The sequence below is a fragment of the Amblyraja radiata genome, chromosome 11 (genome assembly GCF_010909765.2).
Source record: "Amblyraja radiata isolate CabotCenter1 chromosome 11, sAmbRad1.1.pri, whole genome shotgun sequence".
Classification (NCBI taxonomy): domain Eukaryota; kingdom Metazoa; phylum Chordata; class Chondrichthyes; order Rajiformes; family Rajidae; genus Amblyraja; species Amblyraja radiata.
Genome location: NC_045966.1, coordinates 5,468,710 through 5,483,128, shown reverse-complemented (window position 1 = coordinate 5,483,128; position 14,419 = coordinate 5,468,710).

The window sequence follows — 14,419 nt, the reverse complement described above, 5'->3', positions numbered from 1 at the left end:
ACGTTACTGACAGCGCGCATATCCTAGACGGCAGCACGCAGAGCCATTATGACCTCATCAGCCAAAGCCAGACGTTTTTCCCCCAAATTTTCTTAAGATTTGTGAACATTTTGATTAATAACTCGAGAAATAAAGCATGAATTTTTCAGATAAGACGATTTCGGAGTCCACGGGATAAATCTCTACCGGAATATGTAAATACTTCACCGTTAGAGCGTCGTTTTTTCAAGATGTGATTATACACACGCGCGCACACACACACATCCAAGATCAGAGTTTTATAATTATAGAGATATACACATACTCAAAAAACAACCAATAGCAGTGCAATAATAATAATAATAGTCTATTGTAGTTCATGGCTTATGAGGTTGTTGTGTTTAATAGCCTGATGGCTCTGGGGAAGAAGCTGTTCCTGAACCTGGACGTTACAGTTTTCAGGCTCCTGTACCTTCTTCCCGATGGCAGTGGTGAGATGAGTGTGTGGCCAGGATGGTGTGGGTCTCTGATGATGTTGGCTGCCTTTTTGAGCCAGCGACTCCGATAGATCCCATCGACGGTCGACGGTGGGGGGGGGGGGGGGGGGGGGGGGTCAGAGCCGGTGATGGACGGGGCAGTGTTTACAACATTTTGCAGCCTTTTCCGCTCCTGGACGCTCAAGTTGCCGAACCAGGCCACGATGCAACCGGTCAGAATGCTCTCGACCGTGCACCTATCGAAGTTCAGGAGAATCCTCTCTCACATACCGACTCTCCGTAATCTTCTCAGGAAGTAGAGGCGCTGATGTGCTTTCTTGATAATTGCATCAGTGTTCTGGGTCCAGGAAAGATAGTCGGAAATATGGACTTTAATATGTTCCTTTACCTTTGCTCAATCACGTGTGTTATTTTGATGTCTGAAATTGCATTCAGATGAGCTCCGGAAAATGCTTTCATATTCTATCACTTTGTGTACTAATATTTTTTTAAAAACCCACTGCAGCTTTTGTAATTCATATTCAACCCTCGTTATAACCGATCAAATTGATCAATAGGGCAGCACAGTGGCACAGCGGTAGAGTTGCTGCCTCACAGCGCCAGAGACGCGGGTTCCATCCCGACTACGGGTGCTGTCTGTACGGAGTTTGCACGTTTCTCCCCGTGACCTGCGTGGGTTTTCGCCGAGATCTCCGGTTTCCTCCCGCACTCCAAAGACGTACAGGTTTGTAGGTTAATTGGCTTCGGTATCATTGTAAATGATCCCTAGTGTGTGTAGGACAGTGTTAATGTGCGGGGGTCGCTGGTCGGCGTGGTCTTGCTGTTTGTCTGCATTAACCGAGTAAGGGATTATCATCGTATTAGCAAAAACAAACAACTGCAGGTGCCGGTTAGTACACAAAAGGACACAAAGTGCTGGAGTACTCAGCAGGTCAGGCAGCATCTTTGGGGAACATGGATCAGTGACGTTTCAGGTCGAGACCCCTCTCGTCGGGTTCTTGGAGAAATGCTCCATTCCCATCACAACGTCTCAGCAAAGAAAGTCCCTGATAATATTCAGGCACAGGTTGATACAAGTGATTTTTACACAACATTCCAAGACCATAGTTATCAGGCACAGCTGGTAGATTTGCTGCCTCACAGCCCCAGGGTCAATCCTGACCTCGGGTGCTGTCTGTGTGGAGTTTGCATATTCTCCCTGTGACCGCGTGGGTTTCCTCCAGGTGCTCTGGTTTCCTCCCACATCCCAAAGATGTTTGTGTTGGAAACTTAAGGCCATCAAGATTGTGAGGCCAGTATTCTCATTCCAGGTTCTGTTTTCACAGCAGCAGTCGTTGTTCCTTGACTGTTCAAGACTGACTTTCTGACAAAGTTTTTGTAATGTATCATCAAATGTAACCGCTTAAGAAGGAACTGCAGATGCTGGAAAATCGAAGGTAGACAAAAATGGCTGGAGAAACTCAGCGGGTGAGGCAGCATCTATGGAGCAAAGGAAATAGGCAACGTTATCGGGCCGAAACCCTTCTTCAGACTGATGTAACCTATGAGTTTATAAATAAATGCTGTGTAAAGTACTGTAAATAAGATTAGAGCCTCTGTAAATAATTTTTTCGAAACTCTCACTTAAATGGATGGCATATTGTTGAAGATTCATATTTATATGTACAGTGCCCTCCTTAATGTTTCGAACAAAGACCCATCATTTATTTATTTGCCTCTTTACTCCACCATTGAGGATAAATGGGGATCCTGTGGATAGGGTGAGCTGTTTTAAATACCTGGGAGTCCACATCTCTGAGGATATGACATGGACATCACACGCTGCAGCACTCGTGAGTAAGGCAAGGCAGCGCCTTTACCACCTCAGGCAATTGAGGAAATTCAGAGTGTCTCCGAGGATCCTCCAGTGCTTCTACTCAGCGGCTGTGGAAAGCATCTTGTCCGGAAATATTACCATCTGGTTTGGGAATTGCTCTGCCCAGGACAAGAAGGCTCTGCAGAGAGTAGTGCATTCGGCCGAACGCACTATGGGAACTTCACTCGCCCCCCCCTGCAGGAACTATACATCAGGAGGTGCAACTCCAGAGCCAATAAAATCATGGGAGACCCCTTCCACCCCAGCAACGGACTGTTCCAGCTGCTACGGTCAGGCAAACGCCTCCGTTGCCATGCGGTGAGAACGGAGAGGTTGAGAAGGAGTTTCTTCCCGGAGGCCATTAGGACTGTAAACTCCTATCTCACCAGGGACTAACTTAACTGATCCTTTTTCCTTCCGCCCACAATATTTAATATGTAAAAGAATATGTGATTCTGTTTGTTGTTTGTTTGTTGTTTGTTTGTTTGTCTTTTTGCACAAAGTCCGCGAGCATTGCCACTTTTCCTTTCACTGCACATCTCGTATGTGTATGTGACGAATAAACTTGACTTGAACTTGAATTTGAGATTTGTAATAGAAAAAATATCACATGTGGTTAAAGTGCACATTGTCAGATTTTAATAAAGACCATTTTTATACATTTTGGTTTCATCATGTAGAAATTACAGCAGTGTTTATACATAGTCCCCCCCCCCCCCCCCCCCCCCCCCCATTTCAGGGCACCATAATGTTTGGGACACAGCAATGTCATGTAAATGAAAGTAGTCATGTTTAGTATTTTTTTGCATATCCTTTGCATGCAATGACTGCTTGAAGACTGCGATTCATGGACATCACCAGTTGCTGGGTGTCTTCTCTGGTGATGCTCTGCCAGGCCTGTATTGCAGCCATCTTTAGCTTATGCTTGTTTTGGGGGCTAGTACCCTTCAGTTTTCTCTTCAGCATATAAAAGGCATGCTCAATTGGGTTCAGATCGGGTGATTGACATGGTATCTCAAGGATTTTTAGCTTTGAAAAACTCCTTTGTTGCTTCAGCAGTATTTTTTTGGATCATTGTCTTGCTGTAGAATGAACTGCCGGCCAATGAGTTTTGAGGCATTTGTTGGAACTTGAGCAGATAGGATGTGTCTATACACTTCAGAATTCATTATGCTACTACCATCAGCAGTTATGTCATCAATGAAGATAAGTGAGCCAGTACCTTCAGCAGCCTTACTTGCCCAGGCCATAACACCCTCACCACCGTGTTTCACAGATGAGGTGGTATGCTTTGAACCTTGGGCAGTTCCTTCTCTCCTCCATACTTTGCTCTTGCCATCACTCTGATATAAGTTAATCTTCGTCTCATCTGCCCACAAGACCTTTTTCCAGAACTGTGATTGCTCTTTTAAGTACAGGTACTTGGCAATCTGTAACCTGGCCATCCTATTTTTGCAGCTAACCAGTGGTTTGCATCTTGCAGTGTAGCCTCTGTATTTTTGTTCATGAAGCCTTCTGCGGACAGTGGTCATTGACAAATCCACACCTGACTCCTGAAGAGTGTTTCTGATCTGTTGGACAGGCTGCGTTTGGGGATTTTTTTAACTATAGAGAGAATTCTTCTGTCATCAGCTGTGGATGTCTTGCTTGGCCTGCCAGTCCCTTTGCGATTAGTAAGCTCACCAGTGCTCTCTTTCTTCTGAATGATGTTCCAAACAGTTGATTTTGGTAAGCCTAGGGTTTGGCTGATGTCTCTAACAGTTTTATTCTTGTTTCTCAGTCTCATAATGACTTCTTTGACTTTCATTGGCACAACTTTGGTCCTCATGTTGATAAACAGCAATAAAAGTTTCCAAAGGTGATGGAAAGACTGGAGGAAAGACTAGGTGCTGAGAGCTCTCTTATACCTGTATTATGGAGGCATTTAAACACACCTGAACAATTACAAACACCTGTGAAGCCATGTGTCCCAAACATTATGGTGCCCTGAAATGGGGGCTATGTATAAACACAGCTGTAATTTCTACACGGTGAAACCAAAATGCATAAAAATGGCCTTTATTAAAATCTGACAATGTGCACTTTAACATGTGATTTTTTTCTATTACAAATCTCAAATTGTGGAGTACAGAGGCAAATAAATAGATGATGGGTCTTTGTCCCAAACATTATGAATGGCACTGTATTATGCATGAATACAATCAAGCCATGCACAGCAACAGGTTGAGAAATGAGAGAAGTACCAGAGTACAGGATATAGTTTTTCAGTGTCGGAAAGAAAGAGTGAAGATGCTGGTTTAAACCGAAGGTAGACACAAAATGCTGGAGTAACTCCGCGGGACAGGCAGCATCTCTGGAGAGAAGTAATGGGTGACGTTTCAGGTCGAGTCCATCTTCTGAAGAAGGGCATCCACCCGAAACATCACCCGTTCCTTCATATAGTTTTTCAGGATTGCTGAGTAACAGGTTTTGAGAAAAGATTTAAAGTCCAGAATGAGTTCAGTTGGAAGATCAGGACTGTATCCTAACTTGTGGAATGGCTGTTCAGAAATCTGATAACAGAGGGGAGAAGCTATTTTTTGATGGGGGGGAAAAAACACACGGGTAATATCTGTACTGAGACCCCACAAAACTGCACAAAAAAACCTATAAAGAAAACCCCATAATACATAGTGGAATACGAATTTGGAAACAAATAAAAAAAGATTTAAAATTGAATAATATACCACTCTGCCTTCCCATTGTAAATAATCCTTCATTCAAATCATCCTTTATGGACAAAGGTTTCACACGATGGAAAAATTATGGAATCAAAAATATTGGACATCTTTATGGGAAAGGCACTTTTCTTTCATTTCAAGAGTTACAACAGAGTTATGGACTGCACTCAAATAATTTCTTCAGATATCTACAAATTAGAGATTATGTTAAATCTAATACACAAGTCTACAGGAGTAGGGAATCAGAAATTCTTGATGAATGTTTGAACAAGCATCCTAATACTGAAAAACTAATAGCTTATATTTATAACACCCTACTAAACAACGAGGTACCACCAACCGAACCATATAGATACAAATGGGAAAATGAAATAGGTCATCCTATCACGAAAGATATGTGGGACGAAGGTTTACAACAAATACATCAATGTTCATTAAATGCCAGACATACTTTAATACAATTCAAGGTCTTACATAGACTACACTACTCTAAAATAAAACTAAATAGAATCTTCCCACAAATCTCTCCTATTTGTGATAAATGTCTACATCTAGAGGCTAATTTAACACATACGTTTGCAAACTGTATAAAACTTAAACATTTCTGGACTGATATTTTTGAAATAACTTCAGAAGTTATTAATACAAAACTGGACCCAAACACAAAATTAATAATACTTGGAATATCAGAACAAAGCTTAACACTCACAACAAACCAAATAAATTTCCTCGACTACAGTATAATAATCGGGAAAAAATTAATATTAAAATTTTGGAAAGGCCCTACAACCCCCACAATTAATATGTGGATTACGGAAATGTCGGAGACCCTATACTTAGAAAGAATTAGACTTGTCTTAATGGACAAACAAGATATTTTCGATAAAATCTGGGCTCCATTCATTAACTATCTGAAGGGATAGATTGGCACAGCACGAGGACCCAACTGAAACTTGAACTCAGGATCAGATGAAAAGCTATACTTTATAACCTACGAACCTATCTCCATTGATGTACTACAGGTAACCTATTCCACCTCCTCTGTTTTTCTGGGTTTTTTTAATTTGTAACTTCCTACCCTCTCTTTCTCTCTCTTTCTATAAAAAATAAAAACACTAGAAGCAGGTGTAATTGATAATTGAAAATTTTAATAATGTATGACTGATGTATATGAAAAGTCTTTTTACTATAATATGTAACTATACTTTATAATATGTCTACATCTAATTAAAAAAAAAAAAGAAAAAAAAAGAAGCACTGTGGAGAGCATACTTCTGGGTTCCATCGCAGCTTGGTTTGGGAACATCTCTACCCAAGACCGCAAGAAATTACAGGGAGTTGTAGATGTAGCCCAGTCTGTCACACAGACCAGACTCCCCACCAATGACTATCTGCACATCATTCTGCCTTGAAAAAGCAGACCATGCTCCGAGTATGAGTCATCGTGAAAGTGGGACAGGCCCTTAACACTATCCTACATATTAGGGACAATTTACAATTTTTACCGAAGCCAATTAACCTGCACACCTGTATGTCTTTGGAGGAAACCGGAGCACCCGGGGAAGACCCTCATGGTCAAGGGGAAACGTACAAAGTCCGTACAGACAGCACCCATAGTCACGATTGAACCCAGTTCTCTGGCACTCTAAGGAAGCAACTCTTCCGCTGTGCCACCGTGCCACCCTTATCCTCACTTTATAAGGAAGAATAATATTACTTTGGATTCCAGCTCAACTGTGCCAGAGAAAGTCAAGGTACCGCCATTCTTACAGGTGTGGTCAATAATGAAGGTTTTACTGTCCAAAACCTCCTACTTTCAGCAGCATTGACTCACGGCCTAAACTACCATTGTCAACTTTCCGTACTTATGTCCTGACAGCAGTTACTTATTTATCTACTTCTTATGCCCATGAACATGTTACAAACTTAAAGCACACGGCATTGGGGGTTCAGTATTGATGTGGATAGAGAACTGGCTGGCAAACAGGAAGCAAAGAGTAGGAGTAAACGGGTCCTTTTCACAATGGCAGGCAGTGACTAGTGGGGTACCGCAAGGCTCAGTGCTGGGACCCCAGCTATTTACAATATATATTAATGATCTGGATGAGGGAATTGAAGGCAACATCTCCAAGTTTGCGGATGACACTAAGCTGGGGGGCAGTGTTAGCTGTGAGGAGGATGCTAGGAGACTGCAAGGTGACTTGGATAGGCTGGGTGAGTGGGCAAATGTTTGGCAGATGCAGTATAATGTGGATAAATGTGAGGTTATCCATTTTGGTGGCAAAAACAGGAAAGCAGACTATTATCTAAATGGTGGCCGACTAGGAAAAGGGGAGATGCAGCGAGACCTGGGTGTCATGGTACACCAGTCATTGAAAGTGGGCATGCAGGTGCAGCAGGCAGTGAAGAAAGCGAATGGTATGTTAGCTTTCATAGCAAAAGGATTTGAGTATAGGAGCAGGGAGGTTCTACTGCAGTTGTACAGGGTCTTGGTGAGACCACACCTGGAGTATTGCGTACAGTTTTGGTCTCCAAATCTGAGGAAGGACATTATTGCCATAGAGGGAGTGCAGAGAAGGTTCACCAGACTGATTCCTGGGATGTCAGGACTGTCTTATGAAGAAAGACTGGATAGACTTGGTTTATACTCTCTAGAATTTAGGAGATTGAGAGGGGATCTTATAGAAACTTACAAAATTCTTAAGGGGTTGGACAGGCTAGATGCAGGAAGATTGCTCCCGATGTTGGGGAAGTCCAGGACAAGGGGTCACAGCTTAAGGATAAGGGGGAAATCCTTTAAAACCGAGATGAGAAGAACTTTTTTCACACAGAGAGTGGTGAATCTCTGGAACTCCCTGCCACAAAGGGTAGTCGAGGCCAGTTCATTGGCTATATTTAAGAGGGAGTTAGATGTGGCCCTTGTGGCTAAGGGGATCAGAGGGTATGGAGAGAAGGCAGGTACGGGATACTGAGTTGGATGATCAGCCATGATCATATTGAATGGCGGTGCAGGCTCGAAGGGCCGAATGGCCTACTCCTGCACCTAATTTCTATGTTTCTATGTTACTAAATAATGATCAACAGATGGCTTGAATCTTACTTCCCTCATTTGTTTTATACATTTCGTCTGTTACAGCTCTTTGCAATTTTGTTTTAAATCCAGCTCTTTTCATGTTTGTGTGTGAGAGAGCTTGCTTTTTATCCAAATAAAATCAGCAGTGATACCAAAAAAAAACAAAAAAAAACAAAAAACATCTGTGCTGAGACCACGCACTTATTTGAAAAGGCTAAACTATGTGAGGCAGGAGAGAGGCGATGACTCGATAAACCTAAATTGGAGGCCACAATATGATCGGCATCAACTAATCTAATAGGAACATGTGTGTACCCAGGAAGCAGACAGAAGGTCACACACAGGTTGAAGTGAATAACATGGATACATATGAGGAGAAGGATGATAAGCATGAGAATACTTATATATTAAATATATATAAATTATATATTAAAGAATACTTTATTAAAGAACATTTTAGACGATTGATGCAACCTTAGAATATTCACTCCAGTTTTGGCTGATCAAACTGAAATCAATGTTTACAAAAGTATATTCTCTTATTAATAATGAAATTAAAGTCAATATCACTGTTTTCCAGTCTCCGATGCCAGTCACTTTTGTACATGAGGTTGTTCAAATTAAAGAAAGATAGTGCACTAAAATATTCCAAAACATTGACTGAACACCTTAAGGTAAGTCGCAATGCTGCCTTTTTTAAAAAGCAAATTTATTTTTATTTTAGACATTTCCAGGTGTTGTTATATTATTTTATTTTCTAGAATTCGTACAGCAGCACTCAAGCTCAATCACCTGGTGTTGGAAGGTAATTTACTACTTGCCCTTTGATTGTCGATGTGTTTTGCTGTTTAACCTTGAGTTCACTTCATACTCTATCTTGGGGTCATTTTAAACATTTTAATGATAAATTTCCAAAGACAACATTGATGCAAAAAAAAAAATTAGCTGTTGCGATGAAAATGTAATGCATTTTAAACATATATTCTCCAAATAGAAAGCTTCTATTTCCACAATACTTCTCAGAGTTCCTGAGTTAACCTGTATTAACCTGGGACGACAGATGGCACAATGGGCTAAGTGTTCGGCTGGCAACCGGAAGGTAGCCGGTTCGAATCCCGCTTGGAGTGCATACTGTCGTTGTGTCCTTGGGCAAGACACTTCACCCACCTTTGCCTGTGTGTGAATGTGTGTGAGTGATTGGTGGTGGTCGGAGGGACAGTAGGCGCAGAATGGCAGCCACGCTTCCGTCAGTCTGCCCCAGGGCAGCTGTGGCTACAGAAGTAGCTTACCACCACCGAGTGTGATTGAGGAGTGAATTAATAATGCGATGTAAAGCGCCTTGAGTATTAGAAAGGCGCTATATAAATCCCATCCATTATTATTATTATTATTATTAAAACTTTGCTTTACTGAGAGGAAAGATCAACAAACATGCACATCCTCAACAACAGGACTGGGCATCAAAATGCCAAAGGCGCGGCTCAAGCATTGGCAACCATGTTCACCCACGTGCCAGTGGACGAAAAGTTGGGAAAAGAGGATGTACAACGGGATCTGGGGTGTACTTCTTCATCAGTCAAAGAAAGTAAGCATGCAGGTACAACAGGCAGTGAAGAAAGTGAATGGCATGTTGGCCTTCATAACAAGAGTAGTTGAATATAGGAGCAAAGAGGTCCTTCTTTATTTGTACAGAGCCCTAGTGAGACCACACCTGGAGTATTGTGTGCAGATTTGGCCTTCAAATTTGAGGAAGGACATTCTTGCTATTGAGGGAGTGCAGTGTAGGTTCACAAGGATAATTCCCGGGACGGTGGGACTGTCATATGCTGAGAGAATGGAACGGCTGGGCTTGTGTGCTCTAGAATTTAGGATGAGAGGGGATCTTATTGAAACATGTAAGATTATTATGGGTTTATGGGATTGTTAAGGGCTTGGACACACGAGAGGCAGGAAACATGTTCCCGATGTCGGGGGAGTCCAGAACCAGGGGCCACAGTTTAAGAATAAGGAGTAAGCCATTTAGAACGGAGATGAGGAAAAAAAATTTCATGCAGAGTTGTGAATCTGTGGAGTTCTTTGCGTCAGAGGGCCGTGGAGGTCGGTTCTCTGGATACTTTCAAGAGAGAGCTAGATATAGCTCTTAAAGATAGCGGAGTCAGGTGAGATTGTTCCCGATGTTGGGGAAGTCCAGAACAAGGGGTCACAGTTTAAGGATAAGGGGGAAATCTTTTAGGACCGAGATGAGGAAACGTTTTTCACGCAGAGAGTGGTGAATCTCTGGAATTCTCTGCCACAGAAGGTAGTTGAGGCCAGTTCATTGGCTATATTTAAGAGGGAGTTAGATGTGGCCCTTGTGGCTAAAGGGATCAGGGGGTATGGAGAGAAGGCAGGTACAGGATACTGAGTTGGATGATCAGCCATGATCATATTGAATGGCGGTGCAGGCTCGAAGGGCCAAATGGCCTACTCCTGCACCTATTTTGTTTCTATGATATGGGGAGGAGGCAGGAATGGGGTACTGATTGGGGATGATCAGCCATGATCACATTGAATGGCGGTGCTGGCTCGAAGGGCCGAATGACCTACTCCTGCGTCTATTGTCTAGTGATCCACCTTAGCTTCCTCACGAGATCCCTGGCATCACATAAGCCAGCCTTCAGCCAGTTGGATTAATTACATGTAAAAGCAATAAGGTGCGGAACAGTGGCGCAGCAGTCGAGTTGCTGCCTTACATCCCCAGAGAGCCGGGTTCGATCCTGACTACGGATGATGTCTGTATGGAGGTTGTACGTTCTCCCCCCTGACCTGCAAGGGTTTTCTCTGGGATCTCCTGTTCTCCTCCCCCCCTCCCCCCCACCCCACGCTCCAAATACATACAGGCTGCAGGCTAATTGCCTTGGTGTAATTGTAGGACTGTGATAGTATGTGGGGATCGTTGGTCAGCACGGACTCAGTGGGCCGAAGGGACTGTTTCCACGCTGTATCTCTCCAAACTAAACGGGTCTCGACCTGAAACGTCACCTATTCCTTTCCCCCCCCAGAGATGCTGCCTGACCTGCTGAGTTACTTCAGCATTTTGCCTATCTTCGGCATAAACCAGCATCTGCATTCATGTTCCCTAAATAAAGGCTGTAGATCGGGTACTTGGTATTGTGCACTCATTGTAACAGATTGCCAGTGGCAATTCATCTCTTCCCTCCTGGCAAGTTTCCAGTTCAATTCTTACTAGCAAGCTGTACGAGAGTTGTTACCTCACAGCGCCAGAGACCCAGGTTCGGTTTTAGTATCAGCTACTCATATGGCACAGGAATGTGGTTGTACAAGTGATCCTAACTACGGGTGCTGTCTGTACAGAGTTTGTACGTTCTTCCTGTGACCATGTGGGGTTTTCTCCAGGTGCTCTGGCTTCCCCCCCCACACACTCCAGAGGCGTAGATTTGCAGGTTAATTGGCCTCGGTAAAAAATTGTCCCTAGCGTTTAGGATTGTGTTAGTATACGGTGCGATCGCTGGTCGGTGGGCCGAGGGGCTTATTTCCATGTTGTGTTTCCAAAGTTGATCAATTGAATGTGAATTGAGAAACAATACAAGATAATTCACAATAACATATTGACTCAATGGGGTTTTAACTCATCAACGCATTCACTCATACTTTGCCACTTCAAGAGTTAGATTGAGCTGTTAGGGCGAAGGGAATCAAGGGATATGGGGAGAAGACAGGAACAGGGGTACTGATTCTGGATGATCAGCCATGATCATGTTGAATGGCGGTGCTGTCTCTAAGGGCTGAATGGCCTACTCCTGCACCTATTGTCTATGTTTCTGTAACATTTGTGATCTGTTATAAGTGAATGATGTATCCAAAGACAGTGGCATAGATTGGTAAAAGATACTATCCTTTAAGTTACAGCAGAAAGGAAATTAAGTGGATTTTTTTTTAGTTCAAGTTCAAGTGAGTTTATTGTCATGTGTCCCTGATAGAACAATGAATTTTTTGCTTCAGCACACGGAACATAATAGGCATTTACTACAAAACAGATCAATGTGTCCATATACTATAATATATATACACACATGAATAAATAAACTGATAACGTGCAAATAACAGATAATTGGTTGCTAATAATCAGAGTTTTGTCCGAGCCAGGTTTAATAGCCTGATGGCTGTGGGGAAGTAGCTATTCCTGAACCTGGTTGTTGCAGTCTTCAGGCTCCTGTACCATCTACCTGAAGGTAGCAGGGAGATGAGTGTGTGGCCAGGATGGTGTGGGTCTTTGATGATACTGCCAGCCTTTTTGAGGCAGCGACTGCGATAAATCCTCTCGATGCTTTTAAAGAAGTAATTTGATAAATTATTAGGAATGTTCTTGGAAAAAAGCACCAAAGGAAATTTAGCAAGAAAAAGATTGGTCAACAAGCAACAAAATCAATGCAAGTGCTCTCATTTGAACTTGATAGGTTGCAATTGGGGGAGCAAGAGATCAGGGCCTGGGAATATATCGCTTTCAAGGCCAATATTGTCTCCAGCACTCTTCCCCACCACCCCTAACAAATACTGACCTCCTTTAACCCCATCTCTCCATTCTCCTCTTGCATTTCTTCCGAGGCAGGACTAGAGTATTTGTTGATATACTGTACTCTGGAATTTTATTCATAACTGCGGACAAATGTTCCTGTTTTTGACTCAACGGGACCTACATTAGTGAACACATGCTCTTCTCTCTACAAAACAGTGCTGGAGGAACTTAGTGAGTCAAGCAGCATCTGTAGAGGGAATGGACAGGTGGCATTTTGTGTTGGGACCATCTTTCAGACTTGAAATGCCACTTGCCCATCCCCACCACCACCTCTACCTCAACATGCCTCACCTCTGGCTTCCCGACACCCTGCCCCCATAAACAGTCGTACAGAATGGAAACAGGCCCTTCACCTCAACCTGCCCATGCTGAGCAAGGTGCCCCATCTACACTGGTCCCAAGTGCCTGTGTTTGGCCCATATCCCTCTAAACCTTTCATATCTATGTACCTGTCCTAATGTCTTTTACATGTTTAGTACCTACCTCAACTGGCTTATTGCGTTTACCCACCATCCTGTGTGACAAAGTCGACCCTCAGGTTCCTATTAAATCTTTCCTCACTCACTTTGAACTTATGTCCTCTGGTTCTTGATTCCCCTTCCATGGGTAAAAGACTCTGGGCATGAACCTTATCCATTCCCCTCTTGATTTTATACACCTCAATAAGACACTGTTATTCTGTACCTGAAGAGCAGAACTTGAATGTTCCTCCCTTGGTTTTTGTGAAAGAGGTGAGGAAGCATTAACTCATACTTTGCCACAGTTGGTAATTACACCATTTGGAGACTTGTACCGACAATGGCATCAGTTTATGGGTTAAAAAGAGCCAAGTGCCAAGAAGTCTTCGAATTTTACCAGAGAATTCCACAAATTCACAACTCTTGGAGAATTCCCCCCCCCCCCCCCCCTCATCTCAGTTCTAAATGGCCTACCCCTTATTCTTAAATTGTGGCCCCTGGTTCTGGACTCCCCCCAACATCGGGAACATGTTTCCTGCATCTAGCGTGTCCAATCCCTTAATAATATTATATGTTTCAATAAGGTCCCCTCTCATCTAAATTCCAGTGAATACAAACCCAGTTGTTCCATATGACAGTCCCGCCATCCCGGGAATTAACCTCGTGAACCTTCGCTGCACTCCCTCAATGAACTTGCAAAGACAATATTTTAGATATAAAAGATGACAGGTAACAAACATTCTGGAGTGCCAGAAGGTACAGTTTAAGCCAAAACGATGGAATAACAAGTTGTTTTAGTTTAGTTTAGAGATACAGCATGGAAACAGGCCATTCAGTCCACCAGTGATCCCCGCACACTAACACTATCCTACACACACTAGAGACAATTATACATTTATACCAAGCAAATTAACCTACAAACCTGTACTTCTGTGGAGTGTGGGAGGAAACCGAAAACCCACGCTGGTTCACGGGGAGAACGTACAAACTCCGTAGGGACAAGCATCCGTAGTCAGGATCGAACCCGGGACTCTAGCGTTGTAAGGCAGCAACCCTATTGCTGTGCCACCGTGCCGCCCTTAATTTTGAAACAATGACAATAGACAAGATACAATAGGTGCAGGAGTAGGCCATTCGAGCCAGTGGGTTCTACATTATGCAAACATGACCGTAGGAGGTTGGGGCGAAGATAGACATCGTGATTAAATAAGCAGCGACCCGACCCCGGTGCTGTGGCGGTGTTGCGGCGGCAGCGGACCCA